The sequence below is a fragment of the Centropristis striata genome, chromosome 2 (assembly GCF_030273125.1).
Source record: "Centropristis striata isolate RG_2023a ecotype Rhode Island chromosome 2, C.striata_1.0, whole genome shotgun sequence".
NCBI lineage: Eukaryota > Metazoa > Chordata > Actinopteri > Perciformes > Serranidae > Centropristis > Centropristis striata.
Window position 1 is genome coordinate 4,008,898 of NC_081518.1, and position 14,322 is coordinate 4,023,219.

The 14,322-nt window shown below is 36.1% G+C and overlaps 1 protein-coding gene across 4 annotated transcripts in view; it reads right to left on the reverse strand.

Annotated features, from left to right (window-relative positions):
• The window catches only part of tead1b (TEA domain family member 1b), an 82,074-nt gene that overhangs the window by 45,487 nt on the left and 22,265 nt on the right, over window positions 1–14,322 (reverse strand). The window lies entirely within an intron of this gene.

Genomic DNA, 14,322 nt, shown 5'->3' on the forward strand with positions numbered 1-14,322 from the left:
GATGGAAGCGTCCATAAGAGCATGGTTGTGTTGCTAGGCAACAAGGAATTCACATATCACCGCAGCACATCCAGCCTCAAGTATCACCTCAATGCTAAACATATAGCAGCTAGCGGCGGCTAGTGTGGTAGCTAGCATGGATTGTGTTTTACTTAAAAAAAACAAAGTATTATAGTTTACAGAAGGTCTACCTACCTATAGGCTACCTGCATTTATGAAATGTACTATATTTCTAAGTATGCTATTGCTACACTTAATGGCAAAAATTGCACTGGTCTGTTGGACTTGAACAAAAATAAACAATATTTTTGTTGCTTAAGCTTATGTATTCAGTCATTATTCAATGGTATACTAAAAATCCACGTGAAAAAAATTACTTCTCACTGTTCTCAGGTCAAATATTTATATGCGATTAAAATGCGATTAATTTCGATTAATTAATTACAAAGCCTCTAATTAATTAGATTAATTTTTTTAATCGAGTCCCGGCCCTAAAATTAAATAAATAAAATAAACAATAACAATTAGAACAATATTTTGAGGTTGTATGCTGTGCACAAAATTAGGCAAGCTTGATAAAAAAACAACAATAACTTAAGTGTTTATTCCTTGGCTCAGTATCGATACTTTTGAAAATGAGTATCGTATCAGAATACAACGTTTTAGTATCGATACTTTTTTGAGCATTGATACTTTTGACAACCCTACCCTGCACTTCCTATTACATTACAAGGGTATTAATTAGGGCCGGGACTCGATTAAAAAAAATAATCTAATAAATTAAGAGGCTTTGTAATTAATTAATCTAAATTAATCGCATTTTAATCGCATAGAAATATTTGACCTGAGAACAGTGAGAAGTAATTTTTTTCACATGGATTTTTAGTATACCATTGAATAATGACTGAATACATAAGCTTAAGCAACAAAAATATTGTTTATTTTTGTTCAAGTCCAACCGACCAGTGCAATTTTTGCCATTAAGTGTAGCAATAGCATATTTAGAAACATAGTACATTTCAGAAATTCAGGTAGCCTATAGGTAGGTAGACCTTCGATACTTGTGTATCGTATCCAGATTCAACGTTTTAGTATCGATACTTTTTGGAGTATCGATACTTTTGACAACCCTACCCTGCACTTCCTGTTACATTACAAGGGTATTAATTAGGGCTGGGACTCAATTATAAAAAAATCGAATTAATTAAGAGGCTTTGTAATTAATTAATCTAAATTAATCGCATTTTAATCGCATATAAATATTTGACCTGAGAACAGTGAGAAGTAATTTTTTTCACATCGATTTTTAGTATACCATTGAATAATGACTGAATACATAAGCTTAAGCAACAAAAAATATTGTTTATTTTTGTTCAAGTCCAACAGACCAGTGCAATTTTTGCCATTAAGTGTAGCAATAGCATATTTATAAATATAGTACATTTCATAAATTCAGGTAGCCCATAGGTAGGTAGACCTTCGATACTTTTGAAAATGAGTATTGTATCCGGATACAACGTTTTAGTATCGACACTTTTTGGAGTATTGATACTTTTGACAACTCTACCCTGCACTTCCTATTACATTACAAGGGTATTAATATGATATATATTATATTGGGGTCGGTCCATAACACAGCGTTGAGTATGATAATTTTATGGATATGGTTACAGTCTCTCTTTGTTTCCAGGGATGCTGTTCAGTGTTGAGAGACCTTTCTCTATTCCACAAACAGCAGAGAAAGAGATGACTGTCTGTGTTAGCGTTGGAGTGTAGTCCCTGCGCTCTGGGTGAGAGAATAACACTGGCATTCAGATTCCATTCATATGTTGATTACACAAAATGGTCCCATCAGTATGAGATGATCTCATCAGAATAAAAGTGTTTCATCAATAGAATATGATGTAATCAGCACGAAACAGATGATTTCTTGAAGAGAGCACGAAAGTGACACTGCATCTTTAAGAAGCCCGGAGTCTCACTGTGTTTTAGTCAAACAAAAGCAGCCAATTGGGAACATGCAACCTGAAACCAGAAGCCCGCCTCAGAGGGCCTCACACAGACCTCAGAGCAGGGACACACCCCGTGTACTCCTGATTCAGGCAGGCAGAGAGCCACGGCCTGCTATCCAACCATTCAGAGCAAACACTTCCACACACACGGGCAGAAAATCACAAACTGACACTCACTGATCATTTTGTAGGGCTTCTTTTTCTCACAAGGCAATACATGCAGTAAAAATACAACAAGAGTATGTCTAAAATACTGAAACCTAATGAAAAATGTTTCATTTTGGCAACATATTTGCATTCAGCACCAGTTTTAGGATGATCTAAAGTCTTATACTTGCTATTTCAGGTTATGTTGCACAGCAAACTATGTCAATATTAGACTCACTGATTATTTTGTAGGGCTTCTTTTTCTCACAAGGCAGTTAAAATACAACAATAGCATTTCTAAAATACTGAAACCTAATGAAAAATGTTTAATTTTGGCAGTTTTAGGATGATCTAAAGTCTTATACTTGCCATTCCAGGTTATGTTGCACAGTAAATTATGTCAATATTCCACACAAACAGGCAGAAAATCACAAACTGAGACTCACTGATCATTTTGTCTGGCTTCTTTTTCTCACAAGGCAGTAAAAACACCACAATAGCATTTCTAAAATACTGAAACCTAATGAAAAATGTTGAATTTTGGCAACACATTTGCATTCAGCACCAGTTTTAGGATGATCTAAAGTCTTATACTTGCTATTTTAGGTTATGTTGCACAGCAAATTATGTCAATATTCCACACAAACTGGCAGAAAATCAGAAACTGACACTCACTGATCATTTTGTAGAGCTTCTTTTTCACACAAGGCAATACATGCAGTAAAAAATACAACACTAGCATTTCTAAAATACTGAAACCTAATGCAAAAATGTTTAATTTTGGCAACATATTTGCATTCAGCACCAGTTTTAGAATGATCTAGTCTTATACTTGCTATTTCAGGTTATGTTGCACAGCAAAATATGTCAATAAGACAAATACGAGTACAGCACATCCACTACACAAACCAAAATACTGAATTTCTGCCTCAGAAAGTACAATTAAATCGTTTTCCAGTAACCTCTCATCACAATCTGGTCAGCATCAGCACCTTGAGGCATGAACCCCCCAACAACACGAGGCTGTGAGCAGGACCGACCTGCACCAGCTCCAACATGTTATGCTTGGTCAACAAAACATGGACATGAGTTAAGAGGTGAAATCTGGCTCCCTGAACAGGCTGACATCAAATAATATGCACTTCAAAATCAATTCTGCTGCTCAGCAACAGGGGAGCTTCTAAATCTAGATCCATTTTGGGGCCGAGTCTCATTAATTGCATATTCTCAGAGCCACAGAAACACACATGGGTCGTACGCTACAGATATGTAGGAATCACACAAAACAAGCAGAGTGAAATCAACTAGAACTCAAATCCTCTTCTGCCCGGATGTTTCTGTCGGCTGCGGTCCAAACATCCTGACTAACGTCCACTGGGCATTTTAGACCCATGTGTGCAACTCATTCGCAGAGCAAAACAACAGGTGCAGGAGGACTGTCAGCGAAAGGTTTGTTTAAAGAGAAAAGATCACATAAAAACATACAATATTTGGATTGCACAGGTCAGCTGTTGTTTGTGTCTCTGAGATCTGAATAATGCATCAGCCCAATTAAAGAGTGTTTCACACCACTGGAGAGAGAGAAACACCTTTAATACTCTTATGAATGACTCTCTCATAAACATGCTTTCAAATGGTGTCGGCCCTTTAAAGGTACAATGTGTAACATATGGCAGAGTTTGAGTTTTTCGCCTTTTCAGTGGTCAAATTCAAGCTCTTTTTAAGGACTTTCAAGGTCCATTTTCAAGCTTTTCCAGAACCTTTCAACGGTTGTAAATGTCATGTTTTAGATGAGTACTTCGATACTAAAAGGGGTAATTTCACTTAACCATACCACCAGTAATGGTATTACACTTTTAACAACAAAAAGTAGTTTGCTAATCTCATAAAATATCCTGGTTTAGGAACCTAGAGGCTAGGAGCAAAAGGAAGCTCGCAAAAATCATCATTAACCGGCAGCTGGTGGAACTAAACACGACCCAAACTAGGAGCAAAGACCCACAAACAGGCCTACTTCAGGAGCCCTCACATCCACTAGGAATTAGAAAAACTCCCTTCAGTAAGAAGATACAGGGTAGAGCAACAAGAAACATCTCAGAAACAAGAAGACGCAGGCGAGACGGTCTTCATTTCACATTATAGGCGATAGGCTATTCAGTTTATATATTTTTTTCCATTGAAAATGTGGTTATCTATAGTCAGATTGCAAGAGAAATACAGTAAGAACTTCAAGCATTTACAAGCACTTTATCCAAAATCCCAGCACTTTTCAAACCTTGAAATTCAACATTAAAATTCGAGCATTTTCAAGGAACCCTGGAGTTTAAAACCTAAAAAAATTGACTTACAGTACATGTGGCCTGGTGTTACACATTGTACCTTTTATATGAGAGCACAGTCACCGGTTAATCTCTTGAAGTCTGAGACAGTAGTTTCCATAAACACAGAACAAAATAAAACCAATTTTAACATAATAGAGTTTATGTTAAGTGTTTTTGTCTGTTTTAAATCATATTAAACTGAATATTCTGGAGGTTTGAACTGTCAAAAGGAGACATTTGTGAAACATTTTCTTACTATTTTCTTCTAGTTTGCTGCATGTGGCCTGGTGTTACACCAACCAGTTTTAACAAATAAAGTGTTTATATGTAGTTTCTATCTCTCACAGAGTCTTTCTGTCTCTGTCTCTCTTCTCATTAACAACAATAACACAAACCAAAATATGGAGATTTCCTGTTTTTGTCTGTTTTAAATCATATCAAACTGAATATTCTGGAGGTTTGAGCTCTCAAAAGAAGACATATTTGAAACATTTTCTTACTATTTCCTTCTAGTTTGCTGCATGTGGCCTGGTGTTACATATTGTACCTTTTATATGAGGGCAGGGTCACCGCAGAACAACATAAAACCAGTTTTAACATAATAGAGTTTATGTGTTGTGTCTATCTCTCACATAGTCTTTCTGTCTCTCTCTCTCTTCTCATTAACATCATATTAACAACAATAACACAAACCAAAATATGGAGATTTCCTGTTTTTGTGTGTTTTAAATCATATTAAACTGAATATTCTGGGAGTTTGGACTGTCAAAAGGGGACATTTGTGAAACATTTTCTTACTATTTTCTTCTAGTTTGCTGCATGTGGCCTGGTGTTACACCAACCAGTTTTAACAAATTACAATAACAAAGTGTTTGGAGATTTACTGTTTTTGCCTGTTTTAAATCATATTAAACTGAATATTCTGGGGGTTTGGACTGTCAAAAGAAGAAATTTGTGAAACATTTCCTTACTCCTAAGTCTGAGACAGTAGTTTCCATGAATATAGAACAAAATAAAACTAGTTTTAACATAACAGAGTTTATGTGTAGTGTTTATATCTCACATAGTCTTTCTGTCTCTCTAATTAACATCATATTAACAACAATAACACAAACCAAATTTCAGTTAAAGACACACCTGTAGAGTGGTGTCAGACATGTTTGGGTGCGGAGCCATAAAAACCAGGTCGATTTGTGCTTGTTGACCCATCCGCATCAACTGTAGGCACACGTTCGATCCCTGCCACTGTGTCAGGCTGAAAGACATCTCCATAGCGACCCACGATGAATACATAACCAGTTTGTCACAACCCGACTGTAAAACCCTAATTCAAAAAATGACTTCTTCTTCTATCCCTCCCTCCCTCATCATACCTGCATCAATACTATTTACACTTTTGACAGTTACTCTTTTGAGGCGGACATAAAATAATTGGACTTTTTTCACTACCATGTGTGTGAAAACACGGTAGTCTTACACTGACAATGGCACGGGAACAAATGAGGGATTATTCTGGAGGTGTGTGATGCCTCTCCTGCAATGAAGTTCCTCACACTCCATTCTGCGTGAATGTAGGTGACTCGGAGAGCCTGAGCTGATCCTAGAATTCCTCATTATCCGCCCAGCGGGGAGGATCAGGTCCGCTCGCTCTGTCTCAGAGCATGCCCGGCCCGGTGAGACGAGCCCCAGAGGAGCACAGTGCTGGGCCATCGGGGGCAAGCCAGGTCTGCTCATTATATCTAACTCATCCTTGGCATCTCTGCAAACCAAGTGCCACTTAGTTCCCGCAGGAGGGGTCTGTGCTGGATCACTGACGAGATGGCAGAGCAAACAGCAGTGTAGTAATAGGAAAAGCTTTACATCAAAAGACACGTGCGGACAAGCGTCCAGCAGTCAAAGCTCCGAGCTGAAATATTACAAGACGGAGGGTTATCACTGTAATAAATCATTCTGTAGTAATTTCATTTTACTTAATATATTTGATAAAATGTATTAAATATCATACAAGACATCCACACAATGGAAAAAGTGACTTTTCATCTAAAGTTACGGTAACACTTTACAATAACCAACTAAGTAGTGTTTATAGATGGTTTATAAACCAATTATTAACCATTTTCAGTGCTATACAAATTTAATCTTTAAATGTTTTCAACCAATTTCTTAAAGGTTTATGAATCATTTCAAAATCATTAACATACCTAAAATGGTGTTTAAAATGTTAAAGAGTGCAACTAAAACTATTAATGAACTATTAATTATAATTCAATTGTTTGTTAATGGTAAAGTAACTATAAACTTACATTGATATACCATCTATTTGTCATTTATAAATGATCTAGTTAGTTAAACATTAATAAATGATATATTTACCATTCTAAATGGCCTATATACGGTTTATAAATGATCTGTTTATAAACTGTTTACCATTTATAAATGATGGTTATTGTAAAGTGTTACCAAAGTTACAAATGGACTCATTTTACAAAAACCTGGTCAAAATGGACAGAATATTTTATGCCTACAAGTTCTGATTTTATATAAAACTGTCATTTAACTAACAACGACTGCTGCAAAGAATGATGATAGGAGAAAATGATGACGCTGTGTGATATTGGTACCGCCCACCCCAACTGTTCTTATCTATCTTATTTATTTTTTTATTTCTATTTCCCTGTTTTAATTGACTGTTTTTACTGTTTTCAACTGTGTCTTGCTGTTTTTAATGTTAATGTAAAGCACTTTGAACTTGTGTTGAATTGTGTTATACAAATAAACTTGCCTTGCCTTGCCGAGGATAAATGTGCAGTAAATAGCATGATTGGTGCTACTATTAATCAGAACCAGATTTATACCAGATATAATGCCACACAAAAAAGCCTTAAAAATACCCCTGAAAATTGAATTTGCCTCCACTATAGGGTCTGACTTCTTGTTGTTTTTTATTTTGTTTTTTGCTTTGTTTGTTAGCTTTTGTTCTTCTGTGTCATAAGCCAGGTATTGATTTTGTATGTTTTAAAAACAGTTTTTAATAATTTCTTTGAATTGTAATCAGTATTCCACTTTTTGGTAAATGATTGACTCTAATATTGTAGTTTTTTTTCTTATAACTGGCAGATATTCTAGATTCTAATTGTTACTCTGTATGCTTTTACTATGTATTTAAATTGTGTCCTGTTTGAGGACCCCAGGAAGAATAGCCATTACTCCCACAACGGAGTGATAAACAAATAAACAAATAAACATATAAAGACACAACCGGTGGACTAGCGTCTTCAGCAGCAAAAAGAAGAGCAACACTACATGGGTGTGGTATTACAGCCTACAAGTAGAGTACATATTTACATATTTATTTGTCAGATGATGGAGAAAAAAAAATCAGCCCATCCCTTTTTTTTCCCAACAGTTACTGAGTAAAATTCACCAATGTTATTTAGCTTGCAGGGGCAAGTGCAAATACATAACTCAATGAATAAACATACAATTTGAGTGAAGCGTGTTGTTTCATTTATCAACCCTATTTCTGGGATAAATGAATGCAGCCTAGCACAGCAGGTGAATTATGCAAGTGCAGAGTCTTAGGCCTTTGGCTAGGGGCCTGTGACCTCTATTTCCCTTTACTTCTTTTAAAAATATTCTCCTAAGTAAACTCTGGGGCCGTGGAAAGTGCCGTCTAGATGCAGATGTGGCGTCTTCTGTCTTCTATCTTCTATCACAGTCACAATTAGCCTGGGAGAACGGGCGCAGCGCCAGCCGACACTGGTCTCAGCACATCCGAAACACTTCAGGTAAACACCACAATAAGCTAAGAAGCAGAAATTAGAAATTGTTTTGTACTGCAACACAGTTGCTATAGAGACTGTTGCTAATTAACTGCACTCTACCCCAGGATAACAAAGGGCTTAAGGGCACTCAGGGCGGCTCCTCTTGTGATGAGCTCTGTGTATGGAACACTATGCCGTCCCCAGGGTCTCTCAAATACAAAATACCTGTCTCCTTGTAGGCAACTTTTATCTCAGATGCCATGAGAGGTTTTTCTGCGGTGTCGTTCTGCGGCTGCTTTAAACCCAACGGACGCTGGATTACAGCCTGGAGCCCTCGTCTCGTTTAAAAAGACAAATCTGTGAATGTTTTTCGACAAATCAATCCCTTGTAGCAGCATTGAGGACCACTTCATTGGTTACTTATTATCTCTGATGGCATTCCAAAGAAGTGCACTGTTAGTAAGGAGGGCTGCACAAATTTAAGTCCGACAGATCCGACAAAGAACTCACATTCATGTGGCAAACAGAGCATCTTTGTTTGCATAAAGGGCATGCAGCCAGAGTTTGGATTTCAATTAATATTTTTCCAGTTGAATTCTCTCAATAGTAAAGCTGCCTTTATTCTTTTGACTGTTTTTTATAGTACATATTATACTCCTGCACCCCTACAGTGACCAGGAAAAGGTGCAATATTTATATTGGCTCACCTTACTTAAATCCACAACACCATGCAAACATTTCTCTGCAAATTTTTTATTAAAAAAAAAAAGAAAAATATATTAAATTGGAACCATTCATTATGTTCCTAAAACATTATTATTTATTGACAAAGTTTATGATAAGGAATAAAAGAAAGGCACAATCAGATGGTTGGCAAAAAATATCAAATTATAAAAGATTGGGATAAAGATCAATCATTTTTTTCTTTATTTTAATTTTAATGTTTTAGACATAAGTTTCTATTGCTACCATATATTTTCCTATTTTTCTGCTCTGGCTGTCATGGGGGTATTAGTTTAAATATGGAAATGGCTGAATTATACATTCAATATATGTATGCCTTTTTATGTTTGTCTTTTTTCTTTATGGGGGCGATTTGGTGATTTTTTTTATTTTTTTTTTATGATTATCCTTAGTACCCGTGTACTTGTATAACTTCTATGTAAATGTGTTTCAAAAAATAAATTAAAATAAATTAAAAAAATAAAAATAAAATTAAAAAACATTTATATGCAATGCCATTAATGCCTTACACAAAAAATGAGATCAAATACTTTACTTTTCCCATGCATTTGATGAATCACATGCTGCAGAGAGTTGAGTCATTACATTTTTCCTCCTTACAGGCAGTAATTTTAGGGTTAAACAGGAAAGATTTTTAAGACTGCCTTCAAATAAAACCAGAATATCGAAATAACAAGGAATATAAAAATGCACAGCTGAGTCCAAAGCAACTCCAAAAGGCATTTGCTCACAAAAAATATATAAATATGTCAAAGGAATAAGAAGGGGGAGGAGGAGGATTGAGTCACATTCCAAGCATTCCTTGGTTGACTCACAACAGTGAGTTCATTTTGAACACAGAGGTAATCCATACAGCCGGCCCCTCCCAGCAGCTCCGGCTTATTGTCTGTGATTGATTGGATCAGGCTGCAAAACATGTGTAACTCCAGAGTGAATGTAGCGATCAGCGATCAGCTCTGACTGGCCTGATAAATGCTGCATATCAGGCCTCGTTACCTTTAAACAATGGGTCTCAAACAAGCGGCCCGTGGGCCAATTGTGGCCCTCGTGATGATATTTTGTGGTCCCCACCTTGATATGAAAGTTTAATGTGAGTTTTATATGAATGGCAATTTACCGTGTTGTGTTTGGAAGGTCCCTTTAATTACTTTTTTTGGAAATTTTGTGTCTTTTTAAAATCATTTTGTGTCTTTTTTTTAATAATTTTGTGTCTTTTTTTAATAATTGTGTGTCTTTTTTAATAATTTTGTGTCTTTTATAAATAATTTTGTGTCTTTTTTTAATCATTTTGTTTCCTTTTTAAGCAGTTTCGTGTTTTTTCAGTCATTTTGTGTCTTTTTTGGTCATTTTGTGTCTTTTTTAGTGATTTTGTGTCTTTTATAGTGATTTTGTGTCTTTTTTTTTAGTAATTTTGTGTCTTTTTTGGTCATTTTGTGTCTTTTTTAAATAATTTTGTGTCTTTTTTTAATCATTTTGTTTCCTTTTTAAGCAGTTTCGTGTTTTTTCAGTCATTTTGTGTCTTTTTTGGTCATTTTGTGTCTTTTTTAGTGATTTTGTGTCTTTTTTAGTGATTTTGTGTCTTTTTATAGTCATTTTGTGTCTTTTTTTTTAGTAATTTTGTGTCTTTTTTGGTCATTTTGTGTCTTTTTCTGTCATTTTGTGTCTTTTTGTAGTAATTTTGAGATGTATAAAAATGACTTTTTGTATGGCTTAATGCTCGAGGCCAATCACCACAAGCCTTCAATTTAATGTGACGTGTCGTTGGCCCACTAGGACCCGTACAGTCTGTGGAGCGGTGGAGTCGAGCCCGGTGTATCTGACAGAGTTTTGGCAGTTTAGTGTGTAATGTATTTGTGAAAAATCATTTGGATGAGGAGGAGCAGTGGTGGCATTTTATGTAACTGAACGCTTCCATCCACATGATGGGTATCAAATGAAGCACTCTGTTGGTATCAGTGTCAATATAAGGAGCAACTATTGGTACTGGTATGTCACCATTATTAGTCTCACAGACCAGAACACCATCCTAGATAGATAGATAGATAGATAGATAGATAGATAGATAGACAGATAGATAGATAGATAGATAGATAGATAGATAGATAGATAGATAGATAGATAGATAGATAGATAGATAGATAGATAGATAGATAGATAGATAGATAGATAGATAGATAGATAGATAGATAGATAGATAGATAGATAGATAGATAGATAGATAGATAGATAGATAGATAGATAGACTTTATTTATCCCAAGCTGGGAAATTACAGAATATTAAATAAATGAATAAATATTCTTGCTGCTGTAATTTTAGTATTGTGCTCAAATAATAAATTGACCCAATCTATTCAAAATAAAAAAAGTGGCTGCTATGAAAAGACCCATTGCACCTTGAACGCCTCCCTAGCTTTAGGGGATTGTCACAGTTCATGGTATGATGGGATTCAGCAACAGTTGCAGGGCTGAACAGTACAAAAAGCCCCCATACATCAGACTGATACCAATATGTCTTCTGGAACAAGGACACAACAACGCTGACATGTTAAAAAAAAGAAGACTGAATCAATAATTCTACATTTAATCTAAAAAAAAATCTAATTAAATTAAGAAGCAGCCAAACACCGGCAGTCAGCAGGATTATCATTTTTGCAACATGAAGCCATGCATCAGGTTTCTCTGACTGGCTCTTTTCAGTTTGAACCCTTGAAGATGTAAGAAAAATCTGCATGTTACTGGTGAGACAATGTGTAACCAGATACGGAGCACAGCTGGCAGGACCAAACTTCATCCAACACTACACATGTCCCTTCAGCAGAGTTTAAGGTAGACTCAGCTGTAACGCCCGTGAATGTAATAATGGCCACAAACCTACCAACCTACATTTGTCAACTTGATTTGTACTGTGGTGTGCTTTTATGAAATGTTGTACTTGAATGGGTGAATTGTGAAGTACCCTTATTGCTGTAGGCTATTTTATATTTTTTCTATCCTTGAAATGTTTTTTGTTTGTTGTTTTACTATTTATTCTGTTGTTTTGAGACATGTTTATGGTGAAACCAAAGAGGAATTTCCACTCAGTGGATACTAAAGTTTTCGCATTCGTATTCGCATTCATATTCGTATTCGTATTCGTATTCGTATATGTAATAAACCACAAACGTAATAAAAATCAGCCGCTTTTAATGCAATCATCCTTTTTTTCATCTTTTAGCCATTTTCATGAGGTAGATTTCAGTGTGGTCTTTGCCTCAGTTTATGTTAAATCAGTGCCAGTTGCAATAATTCTTATTATTTATGTATCTAATCTGATTATAGGAATTTAAAGCAGCATACCTAAGGTGTTATGTGTCGTGCAGAGTTCCTACTTGCTCCATAACTTGTCAAAAAGGATTTTTTCTTTTTTTTAATTAAAATTTTGGATGCAAGTCTACAAGAAAAACTGAACATTTGCATCATACTGACGGTGAATAACAGCAAAAGCTGCACTTAGCACTGCTCATTTATAACTCTAGAAAAAAAAACAGTACCAGCTGCAATAATTCTTATCAGTTTGTGAATCTAATCTGATTATAGGATTTTAAAGAAAAACGCTGAGTTTCTATTTGCTCCATAACGTGTCAAAAAGGAAATTTTTTTTTTTTTTTAATTTAATTTTGGATGCAAGTCTACAAGAAAAAAACTGAACGATGCATCATATTGACAGTGAGAAACAGCAAAACCTGCACTTAGCACCGCTCATTTATAACTATAGAAAAAAAAAACCTGTCATGCTTTAATCCAGAGCAGAGGGACAGCTTCTCTGGCAGCCTGGTGTGTGTGGGGGACGGGGGAATTGGAGGAAGAGACAGTGGGGAGGGTCCTGTTGTCTGAGCCCACATCTTTGTAGTGGCAGCTGAGGGGTTTCACTGCAACTCCTAGAATTTACATTTCGTTTGGCCGGAGCGGGTCACATGACAGCTGCGAGCGAATGCTCTGAGGGGTTTTCTGCTTTCACTTGACACTGACTGACTGGCTGTGAGACGGTCCAACACCACAGAGAGAAAATATTCCCTCTTTCCATGACATCACCCAGCCAGGAATGGGGGAAATGGCGGGAGGAGTGGGGGCACAGCTGGTGGCAGCCGCAGTACCATCTGCTACTGACTAATAGTTCATGCTGCTTTACTTATAAACTTGCACTTCTGTGAACCAGAATAGTGGCTGTATGGTCATCATCACAGAGCACATCACAGATTAATGTGACAGTCTTATAATATTACATTACTGGGCACAGCCGTGTTTTTGATGCTTTTATATTTTGTTGTTAAAGGAACTGGTTTTTTTGGCACAATTTAATGGGCAGGATTGATATCACTCTCATGTCTTTCTGGTAGATAAGAAACTACAGCCAGGAGAAAATATAGTATATAATATAGTATATAATAACACACAACCACCTGGACAAACTTTTTTCTCTTTTTGTCTTTGTATTTTTGCATTAGAATTAAAAAAAAAAATAGATTTAGAGGTTCTGATAGGAGGATTTTGTTAGGACAGAGCCAGGCTAGCTGTTTCCCCCTGCTTCCAGTCTTTATGCTAAGCTAAGCTAACCTGCAGCTGGCAACTGTGTAGTCTTTATGAATGAAGAGCATTCTGCACATAGCGGACACCAGGAACCAGGACTTCAAGATACTTGGATAACATTTATAAAGGTGGTCCAGTTGCATGAATGGAAAACATCAGAATTGGTTTCAAATGTTCCGTATTCAGTGGAAAAAAAGTTAATTTATCATAATTTTTATTGAAGCTAAGTTTACTCGTACGATTTATATACCAGTGAATCTAACTTTTTAATCGAGCATGATCTCTGTCAAATACTTTATTGAATTTTACCTTTTTTTGTCTTGTCTTGAGTTCTTTTTTTACTGTAATTGAAGGCTGTTGTTTTATTAATTCCGAAGTAATTTTTCACTTTGTGTGTGTGCATGGAGGAATCGAGAGGTTCTTGTATTGTGTGAAGCAATTGGTGTCACGTTATTTGCATAAAATTGCTAAATGATTAATTATTTGATTGATAAAGCCAAAGAAAACATACAAAGCAGACATGCACACAATCCCATTTATAGCTCACTGGGTATGTGCATAGGTGCAATTTGCTAGGACAGAGCCAGGCTAGCTGTTTCCCCCTGCTTCCAGTCTTTATGCTAAGCTAAGCTAACCTATGACATTAGGTTAAAAAAACTCCTGAAGACCCAGCTCTTCAGAGAGCATCTTCTCTCCTAGCACAACACGATAATTCTACTCCTTAAAGAATTGTCACTAGCACTTATTGAGGCACTAATAGCTCTTTTT